Source organism: Monodon monoceros, unplaced genomic scaffold (genome assembly GCF_005190385.1).
Source record: "Monodon monoceros isolate NGI ecotype Baffin Bay Population unplaced genomic scaffold, NGI_Narwhal_1 Super_Scaffold_21, whole genome shotgun sequence".
NCBI classification, from domain to species: Eukaryota; Metazoa; Chordata; class Mammalia; order Artiodactyla; family Monodontidae; genus Monodon; species Monodon monoceros.
Genome location: NW_021703778.1, coordinates 129578048 through 129599187, shown reverse-complemented (window position 1 = coordinate 129599187; position 21140 = coordinate 129578048). Strand labels below are relative to the sequence as shown.

Here is a 21140-nt window from a genome sequence, read left to right as displayed (position 1 = left end):
GGAATCTGTTTATTGTTTAGTTTAACATCCTCCAAAACACCCAACATAGTGATTTGATAGATAAGCAGCTCCTAAGTATTTTTAGGAATAAAAAATGGTACCCTTAGGATCTAGAAAAGGGATAAGTTTTAATTAGAAAAAGCAGTAAGAAATATTAATTTCACAGAGGAAATCATAGCCTAAACTTCTCTGTTATGGGTATGGTAAATTAAGTTAGTATTTTATGTTCCACTGTTGTGTTTTCTTCATTATAATATTTATCATGTAAATCCACCAACTTACATAACTCACTGGGAAAGCAAGGGATTAATTAAGCAATTTCAAGATGCGTAAGTACATTAATATTAACAAAATATATATGGTGGTGGAGGAACACATTAAGAGACATAAATCAAAGATAATATCGAACAAACTTACTAGTGGAAAACAGGCTTGCAATGTCTAGAAATGTTTTTCTTTTGTATCTAATAATGTGACAGATTCCTGGAACAATACTCCTGCTCATTACAGGGCTATTAATTTCATCATATGTACCTTGTGTGAACTTGCTTTATTTCATTTGTGTGTATGTGAAGGGTCAATAGAGGTCACTGCCATGGCAATGACTTGGCATATCCACAGCTTTTGAAATGGTTCTTGTACATCCAGCAAAGACAAATATCTGGCAATGGATGGGTTCAGGATGTGCTAACAGGGCCCCCCCACACACACACACGCATTTCAGGGTCAGGCTAAATGGAAGCTCCAGCCAAGTCCAGACTCTCCCCCATAGTTGGGGCATTTTCCTCCCCAGCTATCCAGGGGAGATTTTACTCAAAGGCATAAATCCTTAAAATTCCAGCCTTAGAAGTATACTGAGAGTTGATCTAATCTGACCCTTTCATTTTACAGAAAGTGAAACTGAGGCAGAGGAGTTTAAGTGAGTTGCCAAAGGCAGAGAGCTGGCTAGCAGATGCCCTGGTTTGGATGCCTTCTGACTCCACTAATTCTCCCTGCATTTTCTTACCATTATATCCTTCTGATTTTAAACACATCTCCTACTACTGAACGGAGATTACATTTAATATACCAGCTGCTACTCACTTGTCTCTTTATTTCATGTATTATTTGATTTCAAATGCATTTTATAGTTCAAAGAGGCTTTGTACATATACCTTTAACCAAATATGGATGCATCTATATATTGATTTGTTCATTTGTTGATGTCTAATGGTCAGTGTTTGTGTAGCAGCCAGTGACTAATCAGGAAAATGGAAAGTATTCCAGGTATTTCAGAGGGGATTTTATACAGGTAATTGGTCACAAAAGTGGTGAAAGGACTGAGGGGCCCAAAACGCAAAAAAATATTCCAATTTAAGTAAGCCCCTAGAGGAGCAAAGGGGAAATTATGTCCAAGGGGTTCATGTACACTGCCACTGTCAGAAACCGGCTGCTGAGCAAGAGCCAGGGGAGGCACCTGCTGCCCACTGACACTGCTGCCCAGAGCTGGAAGATGAAATAGCTCCTCCCTTTCTTCCACCTTCCAGTCACCCATCAGTACCTCCCACCAGCAGAATCTAATAAGCCAGCTGCCTAAAAAGTCTGGGAAATGTAGTTTACAGGCTTCCCGCCCCAAAAGTAGAGAGATGGGTGAAGAAGGATCGGTAAGGCCCTGAGCGACCGCAGACAGCATCTGGCACACCCCCAGTGGAAAATCCTTTGTGCGTCTTGTGCAAGAGCAAGCTGCACATGTATTTAAAACTGTCCTCAGTGTTGTTCCCATATCTGCCAATCTCCCATCATTTTTTTTTTTTTTTTTTTTTGGTACGCGGGCCTCTCACTGTCGTGGCCTCTCCCGTTGCGGAGCACAGGCTCCGGACGCGCAGGCTCAGCGGCCATGGCTCACGGGCCCAGCCGCTCCGCGGCATGTGGGATCTTCCCGGACCGGGACACGAACCCGTGTCCCCTGCATAGGCAGGCGGACTCTCAACCACTGCGCCACCAGGGAAGCCCTCTCCCATCATCTTTTATCCCTGCTTTCCTTCCTTCCTCCCTTCCTCACATATCATATGCTAAGCGAGGTACTTGGCACCAGGGATACAAAGTGAACCAGCCAGTGCTCCTACTCCCATGAGGGTTAGATTCTCGTAGAGGGTAAGACACACAAACATTCTGAGCTCTCCCTAATTCTTTCCTTTCCGGATTTTTGTTCATGCTTTCCCATTCCTAACTTTCCCAGGATAGCAATTCCCTTATTTAAATGACATGCCAACGCTGCTTAATATTCATGCTTTAGAATGCTCTTTACACTTCTACTGTGAATGTAAATCATTTGTCTAATAGGACGCTATTCCAAGATTAAGAAAGGATACGAGTTAATGAGTGTGTGTGATTTCCAGAAGTATGTTTGAATTTCATAGTCTTATCCTTCACAGCTGAGCCTCAGATTCAGTTGAGGCTTTCTGTATTTTCATTATAATCAATTTGAGCTTATAAATAATAAGCTTTGTCAAAACAAAAGGACAGAACTATAGTTTATAGAATTTTCTCATAGATCCTCCCTGAAAAAGTGCATAAAACCAGTTTGTTCACTGATTCAAGTGAATGAATTGACAGTTAACCATGTGTTGCTGCTGGGTCCTGAGAATACAGAAGAAAGTAAGAAAGAGTCTCTGTTCTCAAGGAGCTTGTAGCCTAGAGGGGGAGGTAGACAAACAGAATTAACAGTGACAGCCCAGGGTACAAAGTGCCTAATCGTGGGGTAAGAACACAGAAAAGGGATATCCATGTCAGCCTGAGGGCTCAGGGCAGTTTCCAAGAAAAATGAGGCTTTAGATGAAATGGAAGGGTGCAGACAAGTCAAGTGAGGAAGGGAGAAGAAAGAGGAGGCCTTTTGACCCCCCTGCACAAAGCACTGGAGGGTCATGAGACAAGAGTGAAGGAAGGTGCAGGAGTGACTTCCATGAAGGAAAAAATGAGATGACGTGAACGTTGTTAGGAGGAGTTGGGTTATGGAAGGATTTAAATAATGTGCAAAAGGCTTTATTCTGAAGGAAGTGAATCAGCCACCAGCTGTAGAGGAAAGAATAAGATCACTCTGGGAGCACCATGGAGGGTGTACCAGAAGGGCTCAAGACTAAGACAGCAGGACCAGTTGAAAGACATTGTGGTAAGAAATGACAAGGACCTAAACTATGCGACTGGAGAAGAAATGAAGAGCAGAGGGCAGGGATGAGAAATATATAAGCTAGAAAGGCAATAAGATACAGTGCGAAGTGCTGTAAGAGCAGAAGAAGGATCTAGAATGATTCCTGGCGTGCTGAGTTATGTGACCAGCGGGCCAGTGGTTCAGTGACCAAGGCAGTGAAGTACAGAAGCAGGAAAAGCTCAAGGCAGGTATTGGGGTGGTGGGAGATGTCTGGATGAGAAGACTTTTCACATGCTAAATTTAAAACACTTAAGAAACATCCTAGTGTTTGGTAGAAAATATGAAAATGGAGCTCAACAGACAGACCTGAGCTGTCTATCCAGCTTTAGGAGTTGTCTGCTTTAAAGAGAAGCCAGAGATGGGCAAGAAATCACACAAGGAGAAGGAGGAGGCCAAGGACAAATCACTTGAGAACTTCCATATTTAAAGGACATACAGAGTAAAAGAAACCCACAAAGAAAACTAGGAAAGAATGGTTAGAACTGCAGGAGAAAAAGTCTGTGTGTGTTCTGCCTTATCTCATAAACCTCCAAGATGCATCCTCCAAGTTGCTTTTGCTGGAAACTAGGAGACCATCCTTCCACTTCCAATTCTTCATTGAGTTCCATTAATGGTATCTTCAATATATACTACAAATCCAGTGCCACTGGTAGCAGCCGAGTCCTGGTTCAAGCCACCATCTGCTCTCTACTGATCTATACGATTGCCTTCCACTCATCCCTAATTCCCTCTTGCCCAGCTGTAAGCCAGAGAACCTGTCTGTTTTGTTTAAACAGCACAACATAGCTTCTTGAATGAATACATGATCAAATGAATGAATGCAGCACTGCTGGAAGACACTGGTGACAGCTGTTCTCCTGAAGGAGTGGAGGGCATTGGGGTTAAGTCTTGAGTTCCCTGTGATGTTAGGGACCCTGATTATTCTCTGTGACCAGAGGTCACTCTCCTGCCATTAGGGAGAAGAGCCAAAATTAAATTATTTCTTAAGGTTGAGAATAAATCCTTAAGTATTTATGCTCTCCTTCCCACTGAGGACGCGGAATTTTTGCTGGATGGATAAAAACGTCCATTATACCCATTATATCACAGCATTAACTGTCCAAACCTTGAATCTTCCTTATGATTCTTCTTCAGCCCAAATGCTGATATACTATAAGTTTCAATGTCCTGAATGAGATCCAGGACCAAATCCCCTGGGCCCCTGATATTCTATTTCCGTGTCACATCTAAGCAACTTTCAGAGAGTCAGGTAAGGAATTCTGTGCCTTCTACATTTGACTAAATTGAGGAGTAGTAGCTTTCACAACAGAAAATTTGTCTCACTTGGTCAACATCTGCCAGATTATTACTGCACCTTTCTGCAACCTTCATGAGGTTTGGAGTGAGTGTTTTTAAGGGAAAAAAAAAATTCTCTAACAGTATTTCTCAGGAGCCAGTTGCCAGAGTTGGCAGAGAAAGAGTAAAACTCAGTTGATGAGGAGGGAGGGGTAGCGTTTTGGTGTAAAATTTGGGCCCCATTAGAGCTTGGCAGCACTGACCTAGTGGAAGTCTGGGAGCATCCCTTGGATTCCAAGGTCCGGGGAGCATCTCCAGAAGAAGACAGGCAGACAAGTGCGGACCTTGGGGCCGTAGCCAGCATGCCCAGGCAAGAACTGCAGCCCGATGTTTATTGCTTTGCTGCCATTTCCTATTATAGATGTCCCCTGAAGGCTCTAGTACTGGGCACCATTTTTCAGACAGAAATTTAGTAAAGCAATTGGCATCCACCTGGGCCCCATGGCAAGTGGGAATAAAGCTTGTTGTCCCTTAAACTGACAACGTGGTGATGAATAGGTCTCCTGTGTCTCCCTCTGTTGTAGTACTCACCCTCTGGCCCTGCTGGATATGAAAACTGTTTCCAGTAGCACCTTGCTAGAAGGAGGCGTGGATTAAACCTGTTCTCCCAAACTGAGCTTGAAGCAGAGTGTAGGCACTGAGCTGGATTTGGAGCCTGGTAACTGTTGATGATACTAGATTGTCCTCGAGGTCTCTGCATCCCAGAAGAAAACGCTGAGATTTTCAGGACAGAATTTAACCCTCCCTCCCAGCTGCCCTGCGAAGTAGGCAATTCGTCTTGGGGACTGTCAAAGTCAGAACAGCTGCAGGGGAAACCTGATGCAGGGAGGGGTCCAGAGAGGAGCACAGGGGAAGATGCTGCCTTGCCAGCAGGCACCGAAGATGTCCTCCAGCTGGATTTAGCAGCTAAATCCAGAAACGGGTTCACAGCAGGACGTCCAGTTCTCCAAACTGGATATAGAAGAAAACTAGTCTCCCCAAGATTTTGAATTTGCTCCAGACTGACTTTTAAGAGCCACAGAGATTCTCCCAGGGGATCAGAAGGAGAGCCCTGGAGTCCTGGGAAGGTGCTGTAAAAGTAGCCCTGTTAAGAAGCTGCAGGAAGAAAGTGGGGCTTCCTGCCCTTCCTTGATACCCCTGTGACCCAGGCTTCCTAGGTTTCAGTAGCCTGGGCTTCAAAGCTGGGCCATTTTAGTGGTACCAACAAACCCACCAACAAACCCAGAAGGTGCCTCCCTGGAGCACATCCATTCAGTGTTAGGAAATTTTCCATTTCTGTCTCCTGCTGAGTCCCTCCCTCTTGGGTCTCAGTGCTCAGTCAGGGAGGGGATCTTCCCTGCTTGTGAAAAAACACAGGCCCTTCTCAGGTGTGCTCTGTGGTTTAACACTGACCCTACTGCAGAAGCATCTGAGGAGCTCTTAAAGAAATGTTCAGACCCCACCTCTAGAACCACTAGAGGTGGTGCCCAGGAATTGTAAATCACTTTAAAAAGAGACTCGGATAATTATGATGCAGCCATCCACAGGCTGGCTTGGAAACCACAATCCTGTAAAACAAGAGTCCAGACTTGAAGTCAAATTCCTTCTCTGCCACCAACCAGCTAAATATTTAGGCAAGCTATTTTAACATCCCCGGGCCTTGATTTCCTCATCTCCATGGTACAGGTAATCTATTGATATTTTTAAAGCAGTGATTTTTATTTGTATTTTCTTGCTGCCTTCTAACACAGCATTTTCCATGAGATTTAGTGTCCCAGAGGAGAGAGCAGACCAGTGGGGACCCCTCCCCTTTTAATATATGGGGAGCCAGGGCTGGAGACTGTGGTCTTCAAACTTCCAGAAACTTCTCCCTTTCCAAGGCACCCCAATCTGGAGAGTTGTATGGGAATCAGTGTTATCTGCTACACTTTCCTGCCTCCCTCTTCCCTCACTGTACAGAGAAAGGTAGACAACTCAGAGAAAGGAAGCTGACTCAAATCTTACTAAGAGGCATTTTCCTAAAGTGCAGAACCTCTGGCAACAAACAAAAGGACACTTTGAAGTATTAGTAGCTGCAAAGCCCACTTGAATTGCCATAACAACCCTCCCATCCATTTCATTAAGAGATAACATTTCTAGCGCAATTGTTTTTTTGTTTAATAATTACCCATAAAACTATGTAATATGTATATATATATAGTTTTGATCAATTTACTAATAATAATTCTATTGAAAACTTAATCCATAATACATTTTATAACAGGATGCTGTGGTGACTCCCCCAAAATTAACAATTTAAAATTTTCAATGTATATACATATTTTTGTTGAAGAGCAGAATGATAGGGTGATTACTAAAAAGACTTTCAAGCATAAAATATATCACATTAGGATACAGTTTTGCAGGAGAAGTGAAATGGAAATGCAATTTCAAAAAGGAAAAGAAAATATTGTAAAATTTCCAACTTGAAAAGAGCTTGTTCATGTGTTTTTTGAACCATGGGTATTAAATCACTATGGTATTTAGATTTCACTGGGTAAATTTAAAAGAGCACCATAACAGTTTTATTCTAAAATGTCAATATTCACAGGGAGGAGGAAGGGTAAGCTGGGATGAAGTGAGAGAGTGGGATGGACATATATACACTACCAAATGTAAAATAGGTAGCTAGTGGGAAGCAGCCACATAGCACAGGGAGATCAGCTCAGTGCTTTGTGTCCACCTAGAGGGATGGGATAGGGAGGGTGGGAGGGAGGCTGAAGGGGGAGGAGATATGGGGATATATGTACATGTATAGCTGGTTCACTTTGTTATAAAGCAGAAACTAACACACTAAAAAAATACAAAATAAAATAAAAAATGATCTGGGGGGTGGGGATGGTGGTGTGATGAACTGGGTGATTGGGATTGACATGTATACACTGATGTGTATAAAATTGATGACTACTAAGAACCTGCTGTATAGAAAATAAATAAAAATAAATACGATCCTCATGTATTGTACAACACAAGGAATATAGCCAATATTTTATAATAACTATAAGTGGAGTATAATCTTTGAAAACTGTGAATCACTATATTGTACACCTATAACTTATATAATATTGTACATCAACTATACTTCAATATTAAAACATCTAAAGGAAGAAAAATAAATATGAACCTCATTTTAGAAAGAAAAATAAATAAATAAAATGTCAGTATTTACAATAAGACAAAAATTACATCCTTTTGCAACTCTTTCGTTTAGATGAAAAACATGCGATAGCAACCTGAAAAGGAGGTCAGAGCTTCCCAGAAGTTTTTGAGGGGCCACACAAGAGTATGAAGACCACGGGGCTGTATCATAGGGTTGTACTACAACCTATGCAAGGAGCCATGGTCCTTTACAGCCCAGGGATCTGGGTAAGAGAGGCAGGGAGAGCGATGAGTCAGCGCACTGTCCTCCCATGGAGGGCGGCCTGAGGTTGCCCTCCGGGCACCCCATGGCCCATGTGTGGCATTCGGGAAGTTTCCACGAGCCCCAGCACAGACGGACGATCACCTGCTACAGACTTCACGACAGCACGGATGATCAGCCCCCAGTAGTGTGAGATTCATGTGACTCCGGAAGACCAGATGGGCCCATTTACCCTCCCTGGTCAGCCAGCCCATATGCAGCAGGGCAACAAGTGTCCAGCAGCCCGTCCCCTGACTGTGGAATCCCAGTGAGTCCTGCCAACACCCAGGACTGTCTTTGGGGATATGCAGCAAGAGTACGTGCTCATCGAGGGAGAATGAGTCATCCAAAAGACACCAATGGAAACAGCCCTGATAGGGAATTTGGCTTAGAAAACCCTGACTATTGAAACAGGAAAGAGGCTATAAACCAGGAGAGATGGAAGTGTTGTTAATTGGTGAGACTCAGTTCCATGCTACCCAGCAGGGCGGGGACACATAAGGAGGTTCAAGTCAGTTGGAGAAAAGGGTTTACATTGTCTCTGTGCACCAAGTGTCATCTGAGCAAATACACCATCCTATTGCACCTGTAAGTGAGGCTAACGATACTTATGTTGCAGGGTTCCTGTAAGAATTACAGAGAATGAACATAAAGTAACCCAGCACATACGTGCTCTGTGAAGGGCAACTATGACTGTTATTTTAAAATCTGTCTGCCTCCACTGCTGCCTTGAGGTGATGAGAAGATGCCTGGACCATGGTCCCTGGGGCTGGTGTCAAGCTTTCCCTACCTTTGTGTGGCAGCGGCAGCCTCTGAGAACTGAAGCCCACTTCTAACAGAGGCAGGAGGACACCTCTCCTGTCATGTTCAGTACTTTATCCCTGGTACCGTGGGTGCTGCTCTGGGCTGCAATGTCATACAGAGCCAGAGAGGAACCAGTTCTGAGGAAAAGCCCTCACACTCTTCTCAGAATCAGTTCTCTGATAACTGGGGCATTGTTATTAGTAGGCCTGACCCTTCCTTAGAGCAGGTTTGTTCCCAGGGAACACCCCATCCTCCCTGCAAACAGGCCCTCAGTGAGCCCCACCCTAGGAGTCCCCGATAAAGCTGGGTCCCAGAGCGTGTAGAGCACCCAGCCCCAGAAGCAGATTGACTGTCAAACTACTGAAACATAAGCTTCCATACTGCTTCCCACACCCTGTGCCTAATTTCATATTCTTTCTCTCAAACAGAGCCATCCAAAATGTGAACAGCTCTGGCTCCACAAAACCTGGATCTGTCCCATCCAGACCTTATTCATACTCTCTCTGGTGAGTGGAAGAAAGAACTGGGCCTCCCATGCTGCTATTGTGAGAAAGCCCTAACTGTGTCAGTGATAAAAGCACCTCCACAGATTGAAAAAAAAAAACACACTTCCAAGTTAGATTTTCTCACCGAGTTCCCTCAGATAATGAATTCATTGATCAAATGTTAATTAAGCACCCACCAAGGGCAGGCACCGGGCCAGGTGCTCCCAGCCCATACCAGGAAGATCCTACAGCCAAGTGGGGGCATCTACCAGCACATTACCTAAGCAATCTCTGCAAACTCTTTCCCTTGGGGCTGATGATCAGCCTAGAGGCACCAGCATGTGCCACCCTGGGTCAGCTCCCCAAGGTCCATCAACTAAAGGGTTAACACAGCAGGAGATGGGAACCATACTGGTTGTCAATATTTTCATATTATCCCTCCTTCCAACTAGTATTTTCCAAGTCCTTCAGTTCTACTGGTCTTCATTAGGGACCAGAAACAAACCGAGGAATAGTGATCATTCTGATCATCTATACAGGAAGCCCAGGTAAGCCTGGATGACCTTTGGAATGCTCTCTACCATGCACATAGCCACATATAGGTAGATCTTGCTTGAAGAAAAATGTAACTCTAAAACTTGGGTCTAAACAAAAGGCCAACTAGGAATTCTAATTCCTTTTACAGGATTGATGAAAGATAGGATTCATTTGAACAACAGCTTTCTCCTAATGAATTTAAAATATGTTCTACCAGAAGCTAACACAACGTCGTGAATCAACTATACCTCAATAAAAAAAATGCTCCATTTATAATAACTAATTTGTACACAATTGCCCAGGAACATGTCCATGGGGTAAAATGAGTTCAAGCATTCATTCTTTCATTCGACAAAATTTTATTAAGTATCCACTATGTGCCAGGCACTGTTCTAGATACAGTAGTGAACAAAACAGACAATGGTTATTTTCATGGAGCTGACATTCTGGTGGGAGTAGACAACTAGCCACTAAATATGTAATATGTTAGGATGGGATAAGTGCTATATATAAAATAAAACAGAGCAAAGGGGGTATCAGAGTGACTGGGTAAGGAATGGGGTGCTATCTCTACAGGGAAGGCCACTCTGCTTGGTGATGTTTGAGCTGAGAAGATGTGGGCAGAGGAAAGAAAGGGAACATGGCTTGAAGTCAGAGCATGCTTGGTGTGTTTGAGGAACAGCAAAGCAGGCTAGCATGGCTGGGGCCTGGTGCAGCTGGGGTCGAACCTGCAAAGGGGAGTGTGGAAGAGTATGAGGTTGGAGAACGAGCCAGGACTTATGTCTGAACTGCCTGAAGCAGACATTTGTTCTGAAATAGTCCTCGATATGCGCAACATATAGTCAGGACGCAGAATCTCCCTGACTCCTCTAGAAAATTCAATAATAAAATGATAAACCAAATTTAGGAACTCTAAACACATTTTAGATTAAAAAACAAGTTCCTTCCAATATCCTGCAACCTTACACCAGGATATCCATGGCAAGCTGGACATGGTATACAATGATTGCTTCTCACTCAATAAATGTGCTGTCAGCTACCCAGGCCTAGAGAGGAAAGGATGGTACTCTCACGTACTTAATTCCACTCTGCTTTTGATTAGGTCTTTGTGTTGCACCACTAACTCCCAGAAGGCTTTTTGATACACCAGCTGCTGACAGCCTGGTATGCAATATTCACTGGAAAGGTTATTCTCTGATGCTGACCTCCAGTTTCCTGATGATAAACATGAATGAGCTAAGAAGCACATTAAACCCACCCCAGTGTCATTCCTGACCCAAAGAGAAGTGCTCTTCAAATTCTCACCTCTTCCTTCCTTTATCCTACACTTGAAAAAATTAAAATATATCAACAACTTTCATGAGTTATTATTCTTCCCCCTTCATATCTCTGAGGAATTCCGTTACTAGTGTATGGGAAGGGCCAGTGTCTCAGGACCCCATGGAGTCATGCCACAATAATGTCAAAGAAGGATCATTTCTTTATACGGGGAAATTACAGTCACCTAGCGTGCTTGACTGTAGGAAGTTATCAGGTAGCATCTCAGCAAGAGAAAACTGTTTCTAGAAACTGCTCAACTAGGCAATCCATCTCTCAAAAGGATTTTAGCTTCCTAACCAAGCAAAAGAATAGCATGGAGGAAATTTAGTAAATAATGACCCAACTCCCAAAAGCTACTAGCAAGTGTTTATTTTTTGTTTTTAGATTAAAATAGCTTCTATAAAAACAAAACATTTCTCAATGTAGAAACATATTAATGCAATTCAGAAAAGCATGAAGGAGAAAGTGAAAAACTAGTCACTTGATATCACTGAGAGATAACCCATGTTAACATTTTGGTGAACACTTTTTCAGACATTTTTATGCATGAGCACACACAAATAATTTTACATAAATAGAATCAAAGCATACTTAAAGTTCTGTGATTTACTTTTTTTTCACTCATGTATTGTGGACAGCTTTCTAAATTATTAAATATAGACCTTAATCATTATTTCAACTAGATGCACAAAATTCCATTATACAAATTGAGAGAGTCACGAAATCACTTAACTACACTCATACATGCGAAGAAATAAGGCTTCTTTATGGGTCATAAGTAGAGCCTTTCACCAGTTAGTGGAAAAAAAATAATTTAGTCCAATTCCATAATCTCAGCACAATCCCATAATGTGAATGGTCCTCAAAGGATAATATTCTTTTCTAGGTAAAATTCTTAATCTCTCATATTCATTTCTCTCCCACATATTTTTACTAATAAAAGTGTGGCAGTATAACAGGAAAGGGTACAGATTATGTGACATTATGGTAACAAGGGAGAAGGATTCTCAGGTGCACCTCCCTTGCCTGGTCTGCTGGATCCTAGCTGGGACTTCCAATGATGTGGCAGGTGTTACCTGCCTCCTCAACAGAGGCTGTGGAAGTACAACTGGCCATCTTGGTTTTTTGTTCAGGCAATGAGCGAAATCCACCCATGATAGCAACCACTATATACCACCATGGTCAGGGTGATGCCCAGAAAGGAGTGTGGCTCCAAGGCAACTCAACCAGTGTAGGGGTGCCCAAGGCAGCACACTTAAAAGGAGACTACTGCTGACATCTTCCATTGCACCCTTGGGTATATACTATTAAAGACAGACATCTGCAAGCCTAGGGTGGCTGCCTGATTATCCCACCCAGGAGACAGACCTGCTGCAGTCTCTTTCAGTTGACCCTGATCTCAAAGGTCCCAACTCTGGCAGCCTCTTCCACCTGCCCCCAGTCCCTGCTCATTCAGTGGGGCTCTCAGCACCCCCAAAGCTCCTTGAGGCTGCAGTGGCTAGTACTTCCTTGGCCTGGAACCCTCCTGATAGCAGTGCCTGTGATCAGTAAAACACCACCCAGTTGGGTTTAGAATTCTCTTAGGGGATCCAGGTGTCCAATCACCTGCCTCCCCATCCTCTGTGGGGTCCAGAGTTCCCCATCTTTGGAGTCTTCCTCTCTGCTCTGTGCTGTCAGGGTATAGAGGTCCCATTGCACTCTAGCCTCCCCCATCCAAACATGGAGCACATTCCTCTTCAATCTGCAAGCTCCCTGAGGGCGGAGACCACATCTGCTGTGTTTACTATTGAGTTCACACTGCCCTGCAAAGGGCATTATACATGCTCAAGGCACATTTGAGGAATGAACAAATGAATGAATGAATGAATGAGGTTCATAACATAAATGAGGTTCCTGCACCAGTGTGGCCCTGAGAGGAGCATTTCCTGCCTAGCACTTGACTTCTGTAATCCTGGGGATGCTGTTTCTGTCTTCTGGGTCTGTCAGAACTCAGACAGGATCCCTGGACAGGATCTTGTTCCTACTCTGACAGAAGCTTCAGAAGCTTCCCTGTGTCTGGACACCAGATTGGATGCTAACAGCAGGAGTCATGAGGGGAGTTAGGCATTCAGAAACACTCTGTTTCCTGACATCTGGAGAGAGAGAGAGAGAGAGAGAGAGAGAGAGAGAGAGAGAGGGCACACTAAGTGCTACCAGGAGATAGTCATACCCCATCTAAGCCCTGCTTTGCATTGCAGTGTCTTACACTTATTAGGAGGTGAGAATCCCCCATCATGATTTATCAAACAACTCTAATAAGTACATTTTATGGTCCAGGTCATATCCTTTCATGAGCCTCATTATTTTAAACCAGTTTTATAGCAATAAGAGAATAAAATGTACCATAAATTATTTTTCACCAAGCGTCAATTAGCAATTCTGTTTAAGCACTACTTCTAAATCCAAAGGAAGAAAGTTGTTTGTGCTAAATAATATGTTGCTATGACAGGGTGTCAAAAATGTAAGTTCATGTTAATTTTAGTCCACTGAGATAAACTATAAAAGTCTTGGGGCTTCCCTGGTGGTGCAGTGGTTGAGAGTCCGCCTGTCGATGCAGGGGACACGGGTTCGTGCCCCGGTCCGGGAAGATCCCACATGCCGCGTGCCCCGGTCCGGGAAGATCCCACATGCCGCGGAGCGGCTGGGCCCGTGAGCCATGGCCGCTGAGCCCGCGCGTCTGGAGCCTGAGCTCCGCAACGGGAGAGGTCACAACAGTGAGAGGCCCGCGTACCGCAAAAAAAAAACACAAAACTATAAAAGTCTTTTACTTTCATTAAAAAATACTGCTTTTTTGCCAACTGACCAAAAAAAAAAAGCCTGTGGATTTTTGTTGCCATTGTTTATTTATTTCCCTCACTTAAAAAAAAAAGTTACTGATTTTTTCTGTGAGTAGCTGTAACTGGGTCTGGCCAGCCAATAAATTCAGGGAGGAAATTAGGGTTTTTCTTGTGCTATGAGTAAGTTACCCAGGAACATTTTCTAATTACCTTGTTTTACGACAACTGCTTCTACTCAGGAGGTATTTATTGAAAAATCCCTTCAACTACTTCAGAGATATACTTCTAAAGCAAAAGTATTATTTATTTCTAGCTTTTTGCTAGAGTAAAATACTGCCACTTTTACCTGGATGGAGGTGGGGAGATGCCATCCTGCTATGCTGTTATCTCTGACTCAGGGCAAAATCAGCTCCAAACCGTTGTGTCTCGTGGCCCTCGTTCATCTGAGCAGCTTCAGCCCAGTGTGATCACTGGTCTGTTCCCCACAGTGTCAGCTGGCACCATCTCATGACCACCTTTAAAGCAGGATCCTTCAGAAGTTCTGTGCTGCAGTTAACCTCTCTTCCCCTTGGACTGTCCTCCAGTCTTGCTCTAATAGAACCTCATCCTGGAGATCTACTCGCCGGCACGGTGCTCACAGCCAACAGCACTGTACTATGTACCTAAAGTTTTCTAAGAGGGTGAATCTTAAGTGCTCTTACCACACACATGTACACACAAAATAATAATAATAAAGGAGGCAAGAGGAAAGTGGCCCCTTTTGCAAGGTGATGGATATGTCTGTAGCCTTGAAGGTGATGATGGTTTCATGGGTGTATACTTATCCCCAAACTCATCGAGTTGCATACATTAAATATGTACAGCTTTTCCCATGTCAATCATACCTCAAGAAAGTGGGTTTGTTTGTTTTTGTTTTGTTTTTTTTTGCGGTACAGGGGCCTCTCGCTGTTGTGGCCTCTCCCATTGCGGAGCACAGGCTCCGGACGCGCGGGCTCAGGGGCCATGGTTCACGGGCGCAGCCTTTCCGCGGAATGTGGGATCTTCCCGGACCGGGGCACGAACCCGTGTCCCCTGCATCAGCAGGCGGACTCTCAACCACTGTGCCACCAGGGAAGCCCAATAAAGTGGTTTCTAAAAAATAAAGTTTTTTTTAAATTAGGAAAAAAAGAAAAAAAATTGGGTCATATCTCTCTTTCAGCTAATGACCCAGCATGGCTGGCTGCTAAAATTACGCTATATTTTTCTTCCACCAAGATCACCACTCCTGCTCACAAGCTGTAAGAGAATCAGCATTCTATTCACCCAGGAATAAAAGGTAATCATCACGAGGCATTATGCTGTAAAATTCTATTTCCAGGCTTATAAACTCAAGTTATGAAAGACAGGTATATCCAAAATTAATAGGAATAAAGCAATACTTTGAAAAGGCATTAGTAAAACCAAAGCTGATAACTTAAAGTCCGGTTAAAATCAATATTTTCATATTTAATAACAAAAGCAAAGAAAGAGTGGCATCAGGAAGCCAGGAAAAGATATTTTGGGAAAAGGATCTCATTCTTGGAGTTAATGAGTTTCCCTACACAAGTTCCATGAGTTCAAGAATGTTGACAACATCACCAAGTGGTATTTCAGAGCCAAGATGGAATCACAGAGCTATGTAGCACGTGTTTCGTAAGTTCAAGTTTCAATGAGGATCTCTGCATTTACCCAAAAACCTTTGAAATAATTATGTAAGGATGTAATCACGATTTTCCACTTACCACATTGTTGGAGTTGTTTTGGTGTATCTCAAAGTTTTTGGAACAGCAGTTTGAGACAATGTGATTTGATTGTGTGAAATTTTCCAGGGTGAGTGCATAAGCATGTAATTCATGCTTTTAAATACATGCTACGAAATGCACGTTGCTTATTAGCTTTCTAGCAATCTCCCAACTCTTCTATTTTCATCCCTTTAATTTTTATTAAATGATTTTCTTTTTATCATTATCTTCCTTATTCTCAACTTCAAAGAAATAATTATTTACATGACCCTATTTTCTACTAATCTTTGAAAGTATTTTCCCTACCAGCCCCCATCTTTTTTTGGTGATATTTTGTGCAACGGTTCTTGGTAGTGGTGTCTAGCCATAACAGTTAGCATTTACTGGCTGCTTACTATGTGCCAGGCACTACATTATCTCATTTAATTTACTGAAAGCACAGTTCTAAATTCTCCTGTTGCTTTTGCTTGGGAGAGTTTGTTAAAACCCCGTTTATTAGTGTGAGAATTAGCAGCAGCTTTGCTGCTTGAAGTAGACTAAAAGCAAAATCCGCTCTGTATTCAAGCCAGGGTACTGAATGTGGCTGCCAGGTCCAGCTGGCCACGGGAAATGTCTGGATGATTTCATTTAACGCCTTTAGAAATATTTCTCACTGGGCTAATTCAAGGAAAATGGCTTGTCACGGATGATATCTGACTATAATAAGCGGCTAAAATGCTTTCCGAATAAATATTGTAAAATGAAACAGGTGTAAAGCCACAGTTGAAAAATCAGCAGCCAAAGAGTGCTGCAGGGATTATGGGTCAACTTTCCAGCAGAAGGCTGATCCCTGGGAGGTGGCAGGGATCCGTGTTAACCGGGCATTTTCCCCAATGCTTCCAAGAAATTCATCGTTTATTCAAGCATTCATTTAATAAATATTGATATACTACATAGAGGCATTCTACTGGGTCTTAGCAGGACTCAAAGATTAATGCACTTCAGCCTTAAGGAGTTGCAGGCTAGTGGGAATTAGAGGACCTGGTAGGATCTGTGTGAAGCCCTGCCACCCCACATATGCGCAGATTGCTCCCTGCTGCACGTAGAGAAAACCCAAGTCCCTGAGTTGAAGGAGGTGCCAAAGGGCCATCAGTCTGGATTGGTTAGAGAGAAAAGAGCTGCAGAAGAAGCTGAAAACGAGCAAGGTGGTAGACGCTGGTGGCAGGAAACAGCTCCCCTCTCCCCTGGAGGAACACCAGGGGTTTAGAGACCTGCAAGGTAAGAGCTGAGCCCAGGCGAGTGGCCTGTGAGGACTGCCCGTTGTGTGGAGGAGCTGCAGCGGAGGCAGGCAGTGGAGGAGAGCCAAGGGCATACCTTGCGGGTTGATCAGCTGGCTTCTGTTTGCCTCCAAGTTGTTGTGCAAGCTGAGCTCAGGGCCAGCGCTGAGAGAGGAGTGAGCAGCACGTCCAGCATCCAATGCAGAGAGTGGAGGGCTCAAAATTTAGTGTATTCAGCGGAGCTCCAGGGAAGTGGGAGCTGTGAGGCTGGCCTGAGGAGCCACCCACCCTGAGGCTTACATGTCTGCACAAAGAAGGGAGAGCCAAGGCTGTGCAGACGCCGATGGCCCTTAAGGGAGAGAAAGGGGCCTGTGATTTTCCTGTGCTCCCAACATGTGCGTGATGATGATGATGCATTGAGTGTTTCCTATGTGCCAAGCATTTTTCTAAACATAGAAAAATGTTATCTCATCTAATCTCTATAACAACTCTATGAGGTAAATATTATTATTATCCCCATTTGGCAAATGATAAACCTGAGTACAAGAGAGGTGACACAACTTCCCCACGTTCCCACAGCTAATACCCACACAGCTGGATTTCGAACCCTGGCTGCCTGCCCTAGACCCACACTGTTAATTACTGAGCCATTCTGCCCCCTGGAAATCGGTCATGCTTCAGAGAAATGAAAATCCATACAGTCATGATGCCAGGCCAGCATCAGTCAACACAGGCATCTAAGATGCCTCTCAAGAGTGTATAACTGAGACACCTCAGCCACATAAGTGCAGCACATAGCTTTTACGTTTATTTGCTTAAAAAGTCTTCATCCTATCGGACGTGGAAGCGGAGCAGGAGAAGCTCGTGCTGACGGGGTGAAGGTGCCGGCAGGTCCTAAAAGCCAGTAGGAGAGCAAACCATCCCCACGATGCTCTGTGTGAATGCTCAAGGACACTTTATTACAATTCATGTGTGAGTCAAGACCTGTCCATATTTAGAGCATGAGCTTCCAACGGCCAACATCTCTTAAGATTCTAATATGTCATTGCTAAGTACACAAATGTACTTGTCCAGTAATTCTCTTATATCTCAAGTTGGAGTTTAAAAAGAAGGAAAATATTACTCCTGGATTTCAGGCTTTTGGTGGGGGACAGAGGGAGAAGGAGAATAATAAAGGCATATTTCAAAAATATTTATGTTCACATGAAAACCTGTACATGAATGTTCACAATAGCTCTATTCCCAATAAGCTAAAACTAGAAATAACTCAGACATCCTACAATAGGTGAAGAGTTTACAGTGGTACATCCATACCATGGACTACTACTTAGTAATAAAAAGGAATGAACTATTGATACATGCCCCCCAAAGTTGTACTTGCTACTCATTAAACTCCATTTCTGTAGTGCTGACCACCTATGCTTTCTTTTACATATTCTTATGAACTCTTGGAAAAAAGACTGTGGCAATCCCATAATAGTCTGGGAAATTGAGTGCCTGGGCAGTTTGTGTTGGGGTGGCTGTCACCAATGTTACACTGAGTTATGTGTAAGTAGTGGTATGCTGGAGTCAGCTTGTACCATTCATCACCCCAACTCTATGCTCAGTGACATCATAATGGTGCCTAAAATTAGCCATGGTGGGAGTATTTACATCATGGAAATCAGCAAATCAGAGGTCACTTCCAACCCTGAGAACTTGTTATTAAAGCTTTGCCAGGATGTCACTGCGGATGTCATGTGAATAAGTTATTTTAGGAAGTTCCAAAGGTGGGAAGTGGGAATAATCCAAGACAGGGAAATCTAAATCAGTTCATATATTGTAGCACCACCACTGTATGATCCCTCATGTATCACCACCCTGATAATCAGTTCTGAGCCAGACACATTTCTCAAGCCAGAAATAAGACTTGAGTGGAAAAATCTGGGAGATGTGAATAAGGAAAATATCTGAGTTTTAATAAAAAAAGTCCTTTCACATTTTCCAAGGAACATGAAAAATAAACCAATAAAATGTCACCCAACACAGTAAGACAAGTTGCTGAAAGGGAAAACACCTGGGCAAGGTCAGTTTTGACCACCTGCAGGTGCCATGTATCTATCTTGAGGAAGGTGATTCAGCACCTACAAGGATCATTGCCTGAGTGCCTTCCAAACATTATTAAAGATCAAAACTTATATCTTAAAAAAAGCATTTGACAAAATCCAACACTCATCCTTAAAGGGAAAACAAAAACAAAAACAAGAACCTCTTAGCAAACTGGGAATAAAGGGGAACTTTCTTAACTTGATACAGAGTTTCTAAAAACAAAAAGAAAAAAAATAAACAAAAATAAATCCAAAAAACCCTATACAACTGACAACATACTTAATAAAGAAATGCTGAATGCTTTCTCCCTAAGATTAGGAAGAGGGCTAGATGGTTTCTCTCTCTCTTATTCAACATATGACTCACAACTCATTCAACATAGTATTGGAAGTTCTATGTTGCAATAGGGCAAGGAAAAGAAATAAAATACATTAAGATTGAAAAGGATGAAATTAAAATGTCCCTATTTGCAGATAACGTAATTGTGTAGAAAATCCCAAGGAATTTACAAAAACAAAACAAAAAACAGAAACCCTTCTAGAATTAGTAAGTGAGCTCAGCAGAATTGTAGGATACAAGGTCAATATTTTAAAAATTAATTACATTTCTATGTATTAATAATGATATATGGAAAATGAAATTAGAAACACAGTACCACTCATGACCAAAAAAATGAATACTTGGATATAAACTTAACAAAACATGTACAGAATCTTTATGCTGAAATTTACAAAACACTGATGAAAGAAATCAAAGACCTAAATAATTGAGGGACATATGAAATTCATGGATTCAAAGACTCAACATAGTAAAGATGTAATTTCTCCCCAAGTCAATACATAGCTTTAATGCAATCCCTATCGAAACCCCCAGCAAGATTTTTTGGCAGATACAGACAGCATTACTCTAAAATTTGTATGGAAAGGCAAAGAAACTTGAATAGCTAAAACAATTTTGAAAAATAAAGTGGGAGGAATCACTCTACTTGATATTAAAGACTACAATATACTACAGTAATCAAGATGGTGTGGTACTGTCAAAGGGATAAATACATAGATCAATGGGACAGAATACAGAACCAATAAATAGACCCACACAAATATGCCCAACTGATTTTTGATGAAAGTGCAAAAGCAATTAAATGCAGGAAGGATAACCTTTTCAAAAAATGGTACTGGAGCAATTCGACATCTGTAGTGAAAAAAACAAAACAGAACAAAAAAGGAAGAACCTGGACTTAAGTCTCTTAACTTACAGAAAAATTAACTCATAATGAATCACAGACCTAAATGTACAATGTAAAATTAAGTGTTATAGCTCTTTTAGAATTGGTCTGGCAGGTTTCTGGTCCTTACCAGAAGACCTCCATAGGGGGGAAAAATGTGAAACTAGAACTTTTAGAAAAAAAATAGGAGAAAAATTTGGGGACACAGGACTCAGCAAAGAATTCTTAGACTTGACTAAAAAAGCATAATCTATACGAGGAAAAACTGATAAATTAGACCTCATCCAAAACTTGCAACTTTCCTATGTAAAAAATCTTAAAAGGATGAAAAGATAAGCCACAGACTAGGAAAAGATACTTGCAAACCACATATTCAACAAAGGACTAGAATACATAAAAACTTGACATTAAAAAACAAATAATCTCATTAGGAAATGAGCAAAAAACATTAATAACGTGTCACCAAAGAGGATATACAGATGGCAAATAAGCACATGAAAAGATGTTCAATAGCATTATCCATTAGGAGAATGCAAATTAAAACTACAATGATATCATCACCACACACCTTGCAAAATGGCTAAAATGAAAAACAGTAACAGCACCAAATTCTGCCAAGAATGTAAAAAACTGAATCATCCATAGACTGCTCCTGAGAATGAAAAATAAAACTCTGGAAAACTATTGGGCAGCTCCATACAAAACAAAAATATGACTAACATACAATCCAACAATAACACTCTTGGGCATTTTCCCCAGATAATTTTAAAATGTATGTTTACATCAAAATCTGTGTACAAATGTTCATAACAGCTTTATTCATAATAACCAAAAACTGCAAACAACTCAGATGTCTTTCACCAGGTGATCATTAAACAAATGTGGTACATCCATACCATGGAATACTAC

At 42.2% G+C, this 21140-nt stretch overlaps 1 non-coding gene across 1 annotated transcript; it reads left to right on the top strand.

The window, feature by feature from the left end:
- The first annotated feature begins 20312 nt into the window (after window positions 1-20312).
- Window positions 20313-20373, top strand: LOC114905298. Its single transcript, XR_003796147.1, has one exon. It is a non-coding gene; the product is annotated as a U7 small nuclear RNA (small nuclear RNA).
- Window positions 20374-21140: the final 767 nt, after the last annotated feature.